At 47.6% G+C, this 18,295-nt stretch overlaps 1 long non-coding RNA gene and 1 pseudogene across 1 annotated transcript in view; one reads left to right on the top strand and one right to left on the bottom strand.

Moving 5' to 3' along the window:
* Window positions 1-17,936, bottom strand: part of LOC139361136 (uncharacterized) — a 73,153-nt gene extending 55,217 nt beyond the window's left edge. Inside the window, exons 1-3 of the long non-coding RNA XR_011618673.1 lie at window positions 17,209-17,936; window positions 17,068-17,123; window positions 16,240-16,388 (exon numbers count right to left, since the gene is read on the bottom strand). This is a non-coding gene — a long non-coding RNA (uncharacterized lncRNA). The remainder of the gene's footprint in view (window positions 1-16,239; window positions 16,389-17,067; window positions 17,124-17,208) is intronic.
* Window positions 16,441-16,771, top strand: LOC139361135 (small EDRK-rich factor 2-like; annotated as a pseudogene).
* Window positions 17,937-18,295: the final 359 nt, after the last annotated feature.

Raw genomic sequence — 18,295 nt, 5'->3', positions numbered from 1 at the left:
ATAAAATGGAGAGACTTCTTACTGCAGGGTAATAATCGGCCATCGTCACCATGAAATAGACCGCTGTGCAGGCTCAGGCCCTCCAGCCCACAAAGGCAGGGGGAGGGAGGAGAAACGATGGCCAGAAAGAAAGGGACAGGGCAACCATGACCTACTCAGCAATTGTACCCTCCCACCTTTCTTCTGGACTTACAATTTTGGAGCCATCTGGGTTTACCTTCCTATGTCCATAAGTCAGCAAGTTCTCGAAGCCAGAAATCTACAATGTTTCTGGCAGCCAAGTCCTCACGGCCTTCCCCCATGTTTTAGGGCCCCATCAGCTCACCCCTGGATAGTATCAATGGCCTCAAATCTCCAGTCAACCTTGCACTCCACAGACTGAAGTATGCCAAGAGCCACTCGAGACTGCCACTGCCCTGATCAAAGGCTTTCAGAGACAGTTTCCAGCACCGCACAAATCCATGTGGCTTCACCAGGCGCAAAGCGGCTCCAGCATTCCATCCAGTCTGTCGCTGCTACCATAGCTGTGAGTCTAGGATGTGTCAGGAAGGGAAGGAAGACACCATGTACATCATCTCATTTAAGTTTCAGTGTCACAAGGTGGATTTTGTCGTGCCCATTTTATGGATCACGAAAGTTTTAAGGAGGGCAAGCACAGGGCCCTGCTGACACAAGAGCAAGACCCGCAGAGGCCTGGGCATGACCCCCGCCCCACGCTCCCTGGGTCCTGATGTCCACCTCTCCCCCGTGGGAGCCTGATCCTGGGTCTGTCTGAATTGCTACCATTCCTAAGACACGACTCACGTCTGTCCACCTCCTCCTTTATCTGTTTCCCGCAGCCCAGAGACGTGTGTGCTCTTCCATCCAGACAGACATCACACTTCAGCACCTGCACCTGACACCACTCAGCCAAAAGCTTCTCTCAAACCTCCCCCCACACCTGCCGGTCACATAGGTCTGCACCCATCACCTTTCTCACACAAATTCTCATGTATTCCTGTGTAGCACCATCCAACTGATTATAGTCTGAGAGGAGAAAGCTTTGTAGATAAGTCCACATTCTACTTTGCTCCCAGCCCTCCGTCTTGCATGAGGCAACCGATTAACAGCAAATTCATTTCAGCACAACGTTTCCATTTGAAGGAACGCAGAGCATAGAGTTCTGGTCATAATTAAAAGCTTGTTTCATTCGTCATTTGAAATTCCATGTACTGCTGCAACAGCAGCACCCCCTCCCTCCTCGCCAGGCTCTGCCCTAAGGACATCTTTCTTCCAGCGCACGACTCCCATCAGAACCCCGGCAGCGAGAACCCCGCAGGTTTCCCAGCGCCTCGGGCTGCGGCTTCCACGCTGGGCCGGCACTGAAAGGACGGGAATGGTGCCCCCAACAACTACAGGATCCAAAGCTGGCCGACTGCTCTGTAGAATGGAGACATGTTAGTAATCCCTAATATTTCCACTGACAGGCTGCTCAGGTAAACTGGGAAAAATCCACAAAATAGAAAGAACCCATGGGGAGGAGCATTTCTCTCTCCAACCTGGCAGCAAACGGTGACTATGCACACCTTTTCGGGATAACCATCGACTGCATCTCAGGTCAGCAACAGCCCCGCTGAGGGCCAAAAAACCAGCTCCCCCTGGCCCTCACTTCCTAAGGGTCAGCCCTCCCAGGCCGCCTCTCCTGGAAGATCAGCTCTGACGCACCCACGACGGTCAGGAACCGGCTCTGGGACTCATTTCCCAGGCTCCTGCCCACCGCCCTCTCTCTTCTTCCTCCTCCATCTCCGTCTTCGCTCCCATCCTCCCTCCCCCTTTCACTTCCCTTCTCTCCTCTCCTCTCCCTCCCTCATTTCCTTTCAGCCCTCACCTTCCTCACTGCACTTCCCCATCCAACTCTTCCTCACTGCACTTCCCCATCCAACTCAGCTGACGCATTCTCAGGTCAGTAGAGGGTTTTCTTTCACTCTGTTTTTATTGCAATGATCATTCTTAATGAACAGAAACCTATTTCGGACCATGTGGATGCCACCTCATGACCAACCGCTCCCCCGCGGCTCCGTGTCCACTCCAGTGTCCTCACGGCGCAGGTGCCCAGGAGTATGGCTGTGACCAGGGGTAGCAACATGGGACATGAGAGAGGTATCCCAGCCAAGAGGCCCTGCCAAGCCTCCCCAGCAAACCGGAGCAAGGCCCAGGGCGGTAGGGAGAGCGCCGTGCTCATGCTGTAGGCAGTTCAGCTTCCGCAAACTGTCCGTCGACTGCAAATTACTTTGTTTCCATGGTTACAAAAGAACCATAAGCATCCTGAAATGTGTTCTTGGTTTCATGTTTGCGAAATCTAAGCAACATTATAAGAAAAATCACTGAATTCTGCCCGAGGCTCTAGGGGTGTTTTCCTCTCTGAAAGGAGCCCCTTCCGGGACTTGGGATTGAGTGACAGCCTTCAAAATCACGGTTCTCCTGGTGGTAACAGGGAAATCCTCAGCCCGCCAGCAGCTGGGGCCCTCGAAGCCCTACGGCTCCACACACCAGTGTTCTGAGGATCGCACGTGTGCAGATAGCAAAGCTTGCTGCACACACGCCAGGTGCTAACAAGCCCCAAACGTCTCATTCATACTTGCTGACCACATCTCTTCTCTCAGCCTCCACGGCGTTTCACACTCTGCCTTTATATAGAGATGAACCATGCGTCCTGAGCGCCACAAAGATTCAACTCCCGGGCAGAGGGGTGCATCTTTCCACCACGGGATCCTCACTCGAGCCGGCACAGGATTTCTAGAGTGGGCGAGTCTAATGTTGATGACACTTTCTCAATATTCCCTTCACACCCCTCCAAAAACAAGAGTGTTGCCAGCTTCTTACCGAGGTTGTAATGAAGAAAATCTCTCTCTCTTATTTGTCACTTTTCAACGTAATACCTGTGAAGAATGTGACTCTACATGTACACTGTAAGCACCCACACCGTGAACATTCTGCTCTCCCGTGACTGTATTCACAGGTCACAAGGACAAAACTTCTTCATAGTAGCCTATATATATATATATATATATATATATATATATATATATATTTTTAACATGACTTCCACATCTGAAAGTCACAGATGTGGCTTTTGCTTCTTAAAAAGATTCAAATGATACACAAACCAGGTTTAAGAAACACGTTGGTCCAGGTGGGAAAATGACCCCTCAGTCTCCCTCCCCTCAAAGACCAGGGCAGCCAGGAAACTGCGCTCTACAGTCAATGACAGCCAGCAGGATTCCCTAAATAAGCAGCCGGAAGATTCCCATCTCACAGAGCACGCCTTTCAAGACTCAAGATGTCCCCGCTCCCTAAATGTCCTACAAAGAACAGACTACCCAACTGAGGACTGAGGCAATAAAGAAACATGTTTTTGGCCAGGTGCGGCAGCTCACACTTGTAATCTCAGCATTTTGGGAGGGCGAGGCAGGTGGATCACAAGGTCAGGAGATCGAGACCATCCTGGCTAACATGGTGAAACCCCCGCCTCTACCAAAAATAAAAAAATTAGCCAGGCGTGGTCACGGGCACCTGTAGTCCCCAGCTCCTCAGGAGGCTGAGGCAGGAGAATGGCGTGAAACTGGGAGGCAGAGTTTGCAGTGAGCCGAGATCGTGCCACTGCACTCCAGCCTGGGCGACAGAGCAAGACTCTGTCTCAAAAAATTAAAATAAATAAAATTTTAAATGTTTTCAGCAAATAGCATCATCGACCCCCAAATGAGAGGTACCGTTTTCATTCTAGGAGGAAAACACTACAAAGCACGTACGTTTTAGCCCCGTAAGTGAATTCTTCGGGCGTTCCTGTGTCCGCTATCAAATGCAGCACATCACCTCAAAAGGCAAAGTTCTATAAGTCACATCCAAGGAGGGGAAAAATCATTCTAAGTTTTAGTAATCCAGTAAGAACCTGATCCAGAGAAGTCTACTTGTTCCAGACTCTAAGCAGCAATATATTGCTACAATGTAATGAAAACAAAGGGATGATTAAGAAGATTTCAATGCTAATAAAAGACAAAAACGTAATTGGATTTATTCTACTCTAGACAGAGCAGCCGGGCAGTTCACCCATACGTTATTATCGTTGGTGTTTTTCAGGCAGCGTCCAAACTGTCAACAAGGCTTGACAGCAAGGGCGTGATCTCCACTCACTGCAAGGTCCGCCTCCCAGGCTCAAGCCATTCTCTTCAGCCTCTGGAGTAGCCGGGACAACAGGTGTGCAGTCATCACGCCCAGCTAATTTGTGTGTTTTCAGTAGAAGTGGGATTTCACCAGGTTGCCCAGGCTTGTTTCCTGGGTCTCAAGCTCCCAGGCTCAAGCAATCCACCCACCTCGGCCTCCCAAAGCGCTGGGATTACAGGCGTGAGCCATCACGCCTGGCCCTTTTTTTTTCTTTTCTTTTTAAGTGATTAATGTGCTTCAGAGTCTTGTCGGCATTTTTTTTTTTTTTTTTTAAAGAAGTAGTAAATTCTGTAAGGGAAAGAAACCATTAACACGTTTTACACTTCTCAAAACTGAAATGCTAAGAATAAATGTATTTTATTCACAGAAGTAGCATTCTTAAAGTTCTGTAAAAGTGGTACCATGGACACCACCACATCACAGACGAGCGTGGCAGGACTGCTCAGATTCAGAACACATTCTCAACAGTCCTCCTGCCCCTTTCCTCAATGGGAACACTTTATTCGGTCTTTTATTCAAATTAAGTATCTTGCAAGGGAGTTGAAGAAAACTGCATGGCAGATTTTAAAACTTCAATGCTTTTCTCGATGTTCACCACATTCTGATGCATTTTACTGACTACACGGCCAATAAGCCTAAAGCTTTTTGCATCGATAAAGACAATGCTCCTTGTAGCAATAGGCTTTTTCTTTTCTATACAAAGATCTATAACTTAAGCTAGTAAACTGGGCATTTCACAAAGATTTTGCACAATTCCTAGCACAGATTTTAGCAAAATAAAACCGTTATCTTTCTGCAATTAAATAATCAAGCATAGGAAACTGCACAGTTAAAATAACCATTCCATTATTTTATATAAACACAAATGAGAAAGTAGAGTATGCTTTGAAAAACAGCATTTCCATATGCCAACGATGAAGCAGAAAACAGTTCCTCAGCCTCATATGACATTTGACAACCAAATATTCTGGCCCAAGCCCAGCCTGGCTAACGGAAATGAAGTAAACATGTGAGTGACCGTGGTGGGGCACTCTGATAGCCACAGTCCAGGAAAGAACAGCTAACATCTTTCTTCTTCATGGGAAAACCGAAACATGCTCTAGAGACCTTAATTCTTTAAAACACAGTCTGCCCCAGTACTAACCTTAAGCTCCCATCGATCAAGATTGCTATAACCACAGAGGTGTTTTTCCAGGCCCTCCAAAATCACGGACATGGCACATACACGACGTTTTCAAACACTCAATGCTGCCAATTTGTTAAATGCGCTGTGATACCGGAGGTCTTGTGCAGGACCAGAAGCGTCGCAGCCTGGTTACCTGTCCTGGTGTTCAATGCTTTGTATGTGCAAAACCCGCTGTTACAATTTACCGGGCTTAATGTGATTCAGTTCGTCACAGAAGAGAGCTATGACATTTACTTAATTCCACGCACAGATTCTCAGATTCACCTTCCATGAATGACTGCTCTGTCCACGAGACGAGACAGCGGAGGGAAGACCCAGGAAAGGCCCGGGAGATGCCAGGTGCTCACAAACTGGTATCCGTCTGCTGGTTTTGGCTTAAAGGAAAACAGACATAGAAGAAACTAGAAGGGCTCACTACACCTAATATCACAATGTTCTCAACTTTACCTTAGCCAATATAAAAGCAGAAAAGCAAAACTATTCCAGGGCATGATTCCAGTGCTAACCTGAAACATGAAATATTTAGAAAGCAGAGCTTATTGTGAGTGCAATTAATATACACATAAAACACTGGTTTCACAAAACCCAGTCTTTGCGATTGCTTTTATATAAAGTAAAATTCTCATGAGGACCGCATACATTAACTGATTTTCAAATGAAGGGACTGGTAAACTTCAGGGCATATGATTTCTGCCACACACGAGGGGAGCAGTGAGAGAGAAGAGCTAGGATCAAGTGTGCTGAAGCTGTCCTAGGACTGAAATTCAGTTTCTGCCAAAACAAAAACACAGGAGGCTGTCAACTTCGATAGCAAGCTCTGCTTGAGAGCGTCAAGATGTTAAAGTGGCAAAGGGGCTTCTCCCTCTATGGGCACGTGTGACCCTTGCAAAAACATTGCTCAGCATCATCAAAAACCAGGAAAGAACACAAGCCTTCCACACACAAAATCCAAGGGCAGAAGGGAGCAGAGTCCAAGCTTGCTCGGCAGGACTGTTCCCGGAGGAGAACAGCACAGAGGACGTCACAGGGAGGGCAGAGCAAGCAACAGCAGCTTCTGTCTCACCGCAAGCAGGGCCTGAGCCAGGGGAGCAGTCTCCTCCAACCTGACAAGGAGGCGCGAGGAGCCACAGAGAAGTCAATTCAGGGTCCTTTACAGAAAGGGGCAACAATGAGAAAATCTGGTCTTACCCAACCCCCCCCCACCTCCCACGGTAATAGCTGAACCCGCACGTGCGTCTGTCACGTTCCCCAACCCCTCTTGCAGATGCTCTTCCTTCACCCGGGTGCCTGTCTCCGTGCTGCTCCTGAGGCCACACCTGCTGCCATCCAGTAGCGACCAGGAATTCACCTTTGTCCGGGAGAAGCAAATGCAGAGTTCACACACTCCTGTACAGGTTTGCTGGACGAGAATCTAACTGCACTGTCCGATTCCAGATGTGCTGGTACCAAGGAGAACGTTCGATGTCCGGCATTTATAAACGGTATCAGTGGGTTCTCCTGGGACTCCCAGGCAGCCATACGAGGGAGGGAGCTGTTGCCCTGTTACCCCCAGCCAAAGCAAGGCTGAGAGACAAACACCACAGGCCATATCACACTCGAGCACCGACTCTTGACAGTTGCTCGTTCGTGTGTTAAGAAGAGTTCGGGGTACAGGAGTCAGACAGGCCTGATCTCCAGCAGTGATCACCAGTGACTGTCCAGAAGTCTCGTATCTAAGCCCCGACTTGCCCATCTGGCCTTCCTTCAGGAACAATGCCCACCTCACCGTGCTGTCATGAACGCTAAGTCAGCACGTACATACACAACCAGATTCATTGCAATTGTGCTTTCTACAACAAGTTAATACAACCAGGCGCTATCATTCAGACTGAATAACCAATATTAGAACAGAAGATCAGGCCAGGGATGGTGGCTCAGACCTGTAATCCCAGCACTTTGGGAAGCTGAGGTGGGTGGATCACTTGAGGTCAGGAGTTGCAGACCCGCTTGGCCAACATGGCAAAACCCCATCTCTACTAAAAATAAATTATCCAGACATGGTGGCACACACCCTGTAACCCCAGCTACTAGGGAGGCTGAGGCATAAGAATCGCTTGAACCTGGGAAGTAGAGGTTGTAGTGAACGGACATCGTACTACTGAGCTCCACCCTTCCAGCCTGGGTGACAGACCAAGATTCTAGTAAAAAAATAAAAGGTCAAGATGAAAACTGATTGCCTAGGTCCATGTTCCATATACTTCAAACATAAAGTTCATTAGCTGGTACTTGATCAAGTTGTTGATTTCTTCATTACAATCTTGTATATCCTTCTCACATGGCTCAAAATGTTTACATTTGAGCACACCTCGAGTATAAGAAAAAATAAAGTGCCTATATTTCATAAATGGGCAAGTTCCAGTAAGGCTGCATCCTGCTCTAGTTAATCCTTTGACAACGTAAAACTGAGCCATCCTGACATAGCACTGACACATGGTACAAGAATAATGACCTCCAATTAAATCGTTAGATTTAGAGAAAGAAAAAGTATCGGGACTGTAACTAGGAATAAAGGCAAAAAGAAACACGAGAAATTAGTCACGTTTAAATCAATACCCTTTCTGTGGGGCCGTAATAAACTATACACAACAGGTGTGCAAGCTGTCATGCTAAGCTGTCACCAAGCTCTCTATGAAGGTGGTAAGAGCGTCCCAAGTCGCAGAGCCTCGTATTCCTATTTAAACCCTAAACAGCCAACACCACACTCAGCACGCAGTGAGAACTCTGAGAGCTTAGAGGAACGCATGATGGGATGAAGGGCCCCAGTCCTGCCATCACCCTGCTGCTTATTAAAAATATAAAACAAAGCCCTGCCTTCAAGGTGCTCAGATCTAACTAGTACAAGGTTTTGCTTTTAACAAGTTAACTACGACTGATGAAGACTCTCAACAGCTGTGCGAAATGTAAGGCAACCTAGTAAGAGGAACTTGGCTGAGACTAAACCCAGAGATGGTTTTTTAACCACAGAAGAGGAAAGAACTGAAGAACCTTACAGAAAGTTGACAGCAATTTCTATTTCTCTATGGTAGAACCTGGAATTTACCTTTGAGACAGACTGCCCTTCTGTTCTGAAAAATCAGATTATTCTTGCAATCCTCCATCAGAAGTGGAATTCCTAAAGGCATGGAAAACCAAGTACTAATTTTAACCCCCCCCCCCAAAAAAACTACTTGTGATCTTAGATGTGAGATTTAGTATTCTCAAATTCCAAATTTGGAAATATTTTGCACAAAGTCCTTATTTTCCCTGTTTACTTCAAAGCTCTCTATTCTTTTGTCCTAAATATCTTCTTTCTCATCCTTCCAAACAGTATCTGAAGATGAACTTACATATCGTTTTCAATGTTAACAAAGAAGATACTACATTTGTCATGAACTGTTTAGATTCACAACTCTAGGAGGGACTTTGCTACATCGTGAGGAATAACACGAGTCAGTAAATACGCCACGAATAAGGAACAGTAGAAAGTGGACACATTTCCTGATGAGTGGCGATTTCTCATTGAGCTGCTGACAAAGTTATCATATGGAAAACTAGACAGTTACTATGTTAGTTCTACTTCACTTAAGTGACCGAGTCATTGTTGTTTCGGTTCCCTCTCTCGTCTGGGGATGAGACACACCTCACAAAGCTGTTTATGATTTCAGGAACACACACATCAATGAAGTGACTGTCCCTAAATCGTTGCAGAGGGTACAGTAACCTGCCAAATTTCAACTAGGTTGCAACCAACAACTGTTTTCATCCTACACTCTCCGGTGCCAGCGAGATGGTGCATTCTTGGATCCCTGCGGGAGCCCTATTCCTGGTGCCACAGAACACACACACATTTACATTCGCATAGTGTACATATATGAGGGTACACTGTAACATGTGTACCTGCATAGAGCGTACACACATCCGAATACCTAGAGTGTACATAAGTGCACTACATGCGTAGAGTGCACACACATCCAGATCCATGTAGCGTACACGCATAGAGTGTACACACATCCAAATATGTAGTGTACAAACAAGTTCACTACGTGCGTACATAGAGCATACATACATCCACATAGCAAATGTACATAGGTACGCTAACATGTATGCACATACATAACATGTACAGCCACCTATATGCAAACAGTGTACACAGGTATACTATAACCTGTATGTACATGCATATGGCGTACACATGCACATTGGTGTGTACACAGGTATGCTATTTGCTATATGTATACACATGCATATAGCATACATTCTTATCCAGTGCACGTAGGTGCACGACAGCATGCATACACATGCGCAGTGTACACATATGCACATGTATACAATGTACATCAATATACTAACGTATAAAGCGTATACACATATACAATTGTGTACATACATATGCAGCATGTGTATGTATTAGTGTGTACATATCCAGAAGTTTCTTCAGTGTGCATAGTATACATGCATGCTTGTGCGCACATATGTATATATACATCTGCAGAAATACTGTGCACATAACCACATGGTGTACGTACACAGGTATGTATATGGCATTAAATACGTGCATGTATGTACACACGCAGAACAGATAGGTGTCCAAGTAGTGTGCATATAACCATAGTGCCCATATGCCCATACACACATATACACATGTACATGCATGCCTACAGCATGCACGTGTGTAAGACACATATGTAGTGTACATACCTATACATTGCACATACATGCACAGTGGAAATACAAGTAGTATGGGTACACCACATACACACACGTACATTTATACAATACACATATACCGAGAGCCAGAATGTGTCATGAGTATTAACACTGCGGAAACGCTTCCGGTTCTACCTAAGTGAATTTTTTTTCAAACTATAATAGAACTCATACAAAAAGGGTTTTAAGGAAATGAATAAAGCTAGTGACAAAAACAGTGAGAAGGGCACAACCACTTTCCCTCAGAGTTCTGGGCCTGACCGTGGAAGTTCAGAGGTCTCCTAATGCAGTACACATCAGAACTGACTCACGATGAAGTGCTCCTTAAAAATTAAAAATGTGTCCTCATGTTTTGGCCTTTGAGACAAAGCCTCTTAGTTAATCGAGTTCTGACTGAATGTGACTCACAGTACTCTGGCAGATTCTTCATTTTCTGGTGAGACAGACGAATGTCCCAGGGTGAGGTCAGTGCCAGACTTTTCGGGGTCAGCTTTTCAAGGAGCGATGTCTGGCACAACATAATCCAACACCATAGTAAGATCCCCCACCCAGCCACTTAGACGCTTTCGGGTACTTACTCTGCTTGTTTCCCTTTCTTGAATTCAGCTGGGGGGAAAAAAAAAAAACAAAAAATCAAAACCAAAAACAAACAGCCCATGTATTTGTGTGTCTGAAAAGTTAATACATCCACATCCAACTTTCTAAATGAGACACGGCAGGTATGATGGTCACCGAACAGTGGCCACTATTGACAAAATATAAAGTCTTCTGCAAACAGGAATACAAAAGTCAAGGGAATTTACTTCACATATTAAAGCTGTCAAGGGTGCTCATGAAAAATGTACTTAGAGGTTTTCCTTTAAAGTTATTTTAGAGGATTTTTAAGTTGCAATACTTAAAAGCCTCTGGGAAAAGAAAGGATACAGGTATCTGGAAGATTTATACTAAATGATTTTCATGTCTTTTTGACAAAGTTAAATAAGGTCAGCCTTGAAGAAATGAGTTCCACTACTCTGAGGCTGTGGATGGAATCCACAACACCAGACAATTGAATAAACAGCAAGGCTGCACACACAGGACACAGGCAGTGAGCCAGCCTGACTAGTTGTCAGGTTCTGGGTCAGTTCTACCCACTTCTGCCCAGGCCCCACTGGAGATGAAAACCTGCCCTTTAGAAGCCTTCAATCCCCACCTTCCAAAATCTAATCCTCTTCAACTGAGGCCCGAGTCCAAAAATCTACTGACATCTTAGCACCTGTTAGGCCAGCTGTCCCCCAGTCTTTTTGGCACCAGGGATGGGTTTCATGGAAGACAATTTTTCTGGGGGCTGGTTTTGAATTGCAACTGTTCCACCTCAGGTCAGGAATCGGATCCTCATAAGGAGCACCTCCGAGATCCCTCACATGCAGTTTATGATAGGGTCCCAGGGCCGAAGGAGAACATGCGGCTTATGATAGGGCCCCGCACCTAGGAAAACATGTGGCTTAGGAGAGGGTTCCAGCGCCTAGGAGAACAGGCGGCTTAGGAGAGGGTCCCAGCGCCTAGGAGAACAGGTATTAAATGAGTTGACAAGCCAAAATCCACCCGATCTACCACTCCAAAACAAACATACACCACTGCCCAATATTAATGTGAGCCAAAAACATGGAAGTCCTGAGGGCCCACACTGACCACAGCCAGACACCACTTCTGCAAGACCAAGCATGTGCCTAGAGATCACCCGTGATGACCCAGGAGAGCAGCTTTGAGCAGAGACAAAAGTTAAGGAGAGGCACATGGGCCAGGGTGCTGGGCGTGCCCGTCTTTGTGACCTCACTGAGATTGTTGACCTCTGACCCTTGGTGTCCGTCCTATGGAGGAGGTAGCCCCCAAATCCCTGCCTCCCTTCAGCACTGACTGAGGTGGCCCTGAAATCTCCCCAGGGCTGAGACTGCTTCTAAATCCTGTGAACTGTACACCCACATAAATGAACAAAAAACAATATATCAAATATGCAGACAGGAAAAGGGAAATATGTTAATCCTTCCTTATTCAACAGGCATTTAAAAAGTAACAGGAAAATTGTGATAGTCTTTAAACAACCACCAGCTATCACGCCCTGTTGACATGTTTTAGCTAATCAGGAACATCTTTACCAAGCACATGTGCGTTCAGGAAATCAGTTGACAGGTCCCAAATAACCTCGGAGCTTGTGACCTGACCCCCACTCACGTACATCACCTCTCCAGAGGAACGTGTCCTGGACACCTTTCAAATGGTGAGGAACAGGAACAAGGGTAGCTTTCCCTCAACACCACAAAACAAGCTCGATCCCGAGGAGCCCGGAGAACAGCGATGTTTGTTTAGATGCTTTCCCACTGACCTTGTCAGAGGGAACGTTCCCATCCCACAACACCCAGTGTTTTACTCTCCCTGGGATACCAGCAGCCGTCAACCCTCAACAAGCTGGAAACACAGGCCAAGATGACAGGAGGCTTCTCTCCATTCCCTACTGAATTCGCTCAGGACACGGATGTTCCCAAACACACACGGCCCCGAGTATTCCACACCTGGAGAACATTCAAACAACAGACGCTGCAAAGACATTCCCCTAAAGAGAAACTCAGTTTCTAACTTCCCTTAGGGAAAAATATGAGACCCAGAACTTTCCAGAAAATCAAGTGTGGGAGGAAGCCACTCACCTCTGGCACTTCCTAAACCTGCCTTCCCATGCAGGGATGTCCCCGCGACAGCCCCGTCCACCCAGGACGGCAGCAGGGCTCAGGCAGCCAGCACCTGGGCAGCTGGCAAAGCAACCCCAGGGTGAAAACGCCATCCCAGGCACCACTTCCCGGAGCCCCTCAGCAAGAAAAACAGAGGTGGGACAGAACCGAGGGCTGACTCGAGGCTGGGGAGCCACAGACCCACACAGCTCAATCATCAGACATGCTCTTCTGTGGACAGAGCCCAGCCCAGGGAGAGGCCAGCACAGAGACCCTCGTGCCGGCTCCACGGGCCAGCGTCCTCCAGGGCTGCAAGTTTGTGATCACAGCTTCAGAATTTGGTTCCAGAATCTTCCGGAATCAAAGACGCACCAAACTGTAAAGCTGCCAGGACAGCAGGGCCCAGGAGCAGGCTCAGGGGAGGACCACGTAGAAACCCCACACACAGCACACACATATGCATGCTTACTCCACACATGCCACCCCTTCACCCAATACTATACACGCAAACGCATGTATGCACTCCATACACACCCTCAAATACACTCACCAAATGATGCGTGTACACACTCCACACACACCCTCAAATACATGCAACACACATGAACATGCTCACTCCACCCACACCTGCTAAATACACTCACTACACACGCACAAACGTGACACACCTGCACACTCATTCCAGACATCACACCCCTCACCAAGTACACAGGTGCACACAACCCCAAGTCCAGAACCTGCAGACTCCACAAGTTTTGGTTTCCCCCACTGTATCTCTCATCACATGAGATCCACACACAGCTGTCATTTACTGACATCTAACACCCGGGGAGGCCCTTAGACAGAACTGCAGTCACAAGTCGGCTTCATTCAGGCATTCATCACCAGCCTCCTGAAGCCACCTCCTGTCCCCACGGGGAGGGAGGCCGAGACCGGAGACGTCACTGGGCTTACAGATCCCCAGGCTGGCAACCCAGCGAAATGAGGAGGGCTCGGCCACGGCCCTGGAGGGAGACGGGTACTGGCTCAGGTATGCGGAACATGAGTCCTCATTTCCAGACAGTGTCACCTACGACAGCGTCAGGTGAAAGCCAATGGTTTCACATTCCTGGGATAGACAGTCCTGGAATTCCAAGGGAAGCTTTTTACTCCTCCCCTCTGAACACATGAGGTCCATGGTCCTCTCACATCTAACACTGGGAATCCGAATCGGTGACTCGTTGTCCACCTGAGGACCACCCAAGAGGATCCACACATCTGCTACAATAGCAGCACTGCGCCTGGTCTGCAGGGGAGCAAAGAAAATCCAACCTTTATGACTAAAACTGCATTACCCCAACACTGGAAGCCTGCAGTGTGTATATCGTCAAGCCCCCACATCTGCACCACCTGCAAGAGGAACACAAGCACTTAGTCCCGGGTTCTCAGGACGGCCTGCGAGGTGGATGCCGGCACCCTTCTCATCTCCCAGTGGAGAGGAGAGAAGGCCAGGGTCAGGACTGGTGTATCAGGAGGGTCGGGGTTCAAACCCCATCTGCCTCACAAAGCAGCCCTTCCCGTTCAAGTGACTTCGATCATCATCCTTAAAATGTACCACAGTCACCAGCAATTCTGAGTGCGGCTCCTTGGGACGTCATAAGCAAGCATTTTGTTAGAAAGATTTTGCCAAATCTGCTTTCAAAATACTATGTTATGAAATGACTAATGAAAATTTGAGCTATGAAATATAGCATATAGTTAAATGAATCCCAAAATGACTACCGCGAAGGAAGTTTTAACTTGAAGTGAAAAATATCCTCTAAAGGACATCAGCCAGAATTATCTTCAATCATTACTGATCCCATATGCTTCATGAATTATACAGCATCATCTCAGATATGAACTTAAAATCATTAGCTGAAAGCACATTTCAGCACAACCAAAGTTCTGCTATAATAAGCAGCACAGGCGTCTCTGGAGAGGATTTTAATTGGGACTACAAACAATGCGCACGATCGTGGTAAGAGGTTTCATGCTGGCTGTTCTCCAAGGTCCGACACAGAGAAACACCACTAACCTCAAAGAAACCTGCTGCTCTGTAATGAGATGAGAGATGATGTGGACGGACTACTGTAAATATTTGAAAAGGAGAAACAATCATATCAGTTTCCCTTTACATTCTTAGAAAAAACCGATTTTTCTTTTGGGATGATTTAAAAAGAAAATGATATTTCTGGATTTTTTTTTAATTATTATTATTTTTTTACTTTTCTTTCTGAGACTGGGTCTTGGCTCTGTTGCCAAGATTGGAGTACAGTGGAGCAATCGCAGCTCACTGTAGCCTTAAGTGATCTTCCCGCCTCAGCCTCCAGAGTAGCAGGAACCACAGGCACGCACCACCACACTCAGCTAATTTTTCTGTTATACAGATGGGGTCTTGCTATGTTGTCCAGGCTGGACTTCAACTCCTTGGCCTCAAGTGATCCTCCTGCCTTGACCTCCCAAAGATTTAGCCTAAGCGACCATGTCTTATCGGAAAATAGACATTAGAACAAATGCATTTCTGTACGATTTTTTACCTCTTTTCACTGGGGAAAAAGGTAACTTGCCACCAAGGGTCGGACACAAAGACGTTACTGCAGGCAAGAGCGCTGTGCATCCCGGGAACCACTACACCACGAGGTATGGCCGTGCACCCTGGACGCAGGAGTAACACACGAGGCTAGCACAGGCCGATGCTGGCCCTCTCCAGAAGTAGGCCTATCCTTCCTCCTCTCCTCAGCCCCCTCTCCCTTCAGGCCTCAGTGGCTGCTGACAGGGGAGAGGCCACAACTAGAGGAGTTTCTCAACTCCACCAGGGACAGGAGCCCCGGATGCTGGGGACTCAACTGCTGCCCTCCATGCCCACCTCCTTCTGGTCCAGACTTCTCAGGAGTCAGACGTGGCCACTTTGACCCTCTTTCCCTTCTGTGGCTCCTACAAAAACTAGTCCAGCAAGCCCAGGCTGCCTCACACTCCAGGGACACCCGGCACAGGCCCCCTCCATGTCCTTATCCAAGCTCCTGGGGCCAGAAGGGTCTTGCAATATTTCAATTTCCACTTGAGCATCCTCCGCTTGAAATTCAAAGTGCTCCGAAAAGCATTTCCTTCCAGTGTCATGAGGAAGCTCGGAATGTTTCAGATTTCGGAGCATTTTGGAGTAGGGACTCTCAGCCTTAATTTGAACCTCTTCAAGGAAGCCACACACTGAAGCCCCCGATGTCCACCCTACACAATCCCAGCACACCCTCTGAAGTCCTCAGCAACAGATTTTCTTTCTTCAAAAATAACCACAAGTCACAAACTCACACGCAATCACAGAAGGGGGTTGTGGACACCCGCACAGACGATGAAATTTAACTGTCACATTTTTACCTGGGTAATTTAAAGTCATTCCTCGAAACACACCTGTTTTACTGAGTTGCATTTTAAGGTGAACACACACAAATCATTTCAGGGAAACAAACGTCTCTTTGGGCTGCGTGTGGTTTCTTGACTCCCGTGAATAACTCAGCGTTCACCCTCACTTCTGGATAAGGGAGACGATGCAAAGAAATCTGTTAAAACAAAGACATGAAAACAAGTTTAAGAAGGGTTTGAAAGGGAGCCGCTGCCGTCGCCATGACCCGCGGTAACCAGCGTGAGCTCGCCCACCAGAAGAATATGAAAAAGCAGAGCGACTCAATTAAGGGAAAGCGCCGAGATGACGGGTTTCTGCTGCCGCCCGCAAGCAGAGGGACTCGGAGATCATGCAGCAGAAGCAGAAAAAGGCAAACGAGAAGGAGGAGGAACCCAAGTAGCTTTGTGGCTTCGTGTCCAACCCTCTTGCCCTTCGCCTGTGTGCCTGGAGCCAGTCCCACCACGCTCGCGTTTCCTCCTGTAGTGCTCACAGGTCCCAGCACCGATGGCATTCCCTTTGCCCTGAGTCTGCAGCGGGTCCCTTTTGTGCTTCCTTCCCCTCAGGTAGCCTCTCTCCCCCTGGGCCACTCCCGGGGGTGAGGGGGTTACCCCTTCCCAGTGTTTTTTATTCCTGTGGGCCTCACCCCAAAGTATTAAAAAGTAGCTTTGTAATTCAAAAAAAAAAAAAAAAAAAGAAGGGTTTGAAAAGTTCCTCCTGTCCCCCTGGAGGGGAGACGAGGACGCCTGGAAAGCTCACGGGGGACAGGAGCACAGCCTCCTCAGTGTGCCATGGACGACGCCTCACCAAGGGGAGAGCATGATGCCTGGAAGACTCACAGGGGTGGGAGCACAGCCTCCTCAGTGCTTTCTACACTCAGCAGCTTCAGAAATTCCTGCAGAAGCAGAACACATGAGAACTGAGACTGGAACACCCCAAAGAAAGGGGACGAGGGGTCTAAAAAAGCATTCGATCATTACCAAGGAGCGCGGGCATGAAGCCGCTTCAAAGACCGTGTGAGAAGTCACTCATAGGCGTTTCAGAAAATAAGGGTAGCGCGAGATTGCTCCATCAGCTCAAACAGGCTGCCGTCCCTCAGGCCATGAAGTCCCTGACATGAGACTCTCACTGAGCAGAAGTCACTCGCATCTCTGCCAGAGAAAGTACTACAAGCTGACACATAACCTCATGAAACCTGGGCTTCAGCCGGTCAACAGTGAGTCTGACATGGTACATCCCTCCAGATGGTTAAAGACCCCAGGGGTTCATCGGACAACCTCGAAGGGCTGTGTCTGTCCAGCCCCTTTTCCAAGTTCTGGATGATTTTTCCTAATGTACTATAAGCAGCATGTTCCAGTAGAGACGTCATTAACTGACTCTGGGTCCTCTTAACTTTGAAATTAGAAACACACTTGGCCAGGCACGGTGGCTCATGCCTGTGATCTCAGTACATTGGGAGGCTGAGGCAGCTGAACTGCTTAAGTCCAGGAGTTTGAGTCCAGCCTGGGCAACATTGCAAAACTCCATCTCTACAAAAAATACAAAACTAAGTCAGGCATGGGGACACGTGGAACATGTGCCTGTGGGTCCTGGCTACTCAGGAGACTGAGGCAGGAGGATCGCTTGAGCCTGGGAGGTTGAGGCTGTAGTAAGCCGTGCTCACACCACTGCCTGGGCAACAAAAAGGTTTTTTTTTGTTTGTTTTTTGTTTTTTTTTTGTTTTTTTTTGTTTTTTGCCTGTCTCAAAAAAACCAAAGAGAATAAGAATTATATACCTGACTAGCCCAAAATAAAAGAGGCCTTGTGGAACAACCTGAAACACAGCTGCAAATTCTGGCAGGGCCTCCCCTGGCTTGATTTGTGGTGAGTGCAGGACCGCTCTGAAGGATAGGACCCCAGGCACCTTCCGATACTAGACCTTACGGTACAACTTCCCTTCGCTGGACGGAACACTGGCCTTGGAGCCTGGGACACCCTAGGGCAGTGCCACCATCCCGAGGCCACCATGGCACAAGCAGGCCCTACCATCAGGAAGCCCGGGACATCCTGGGGCAGTGCCACCAACCC

This window comes from Macaca nemestrina (assembly GCF_043159975.1).
Source record: "Macaca nemestrina isolate mMacNem1 chromosome 11 unlocalized genomic scaffold, mMacNem.hap1 SUPER_11_unloc_1, whole genome shotgun sequence".
Taxonomy (NCBI): Eukaryota; Metazoa; Chordata; class Mammalia; order Primates; family Cercopithecidae; genus Macaca; species Macaca nemestrina.
The sequence above is the reverse complement of the archived record's forward strand: the minus strand, read 5'-3'. Positions and strand labels throughout refer to the sequence as shown.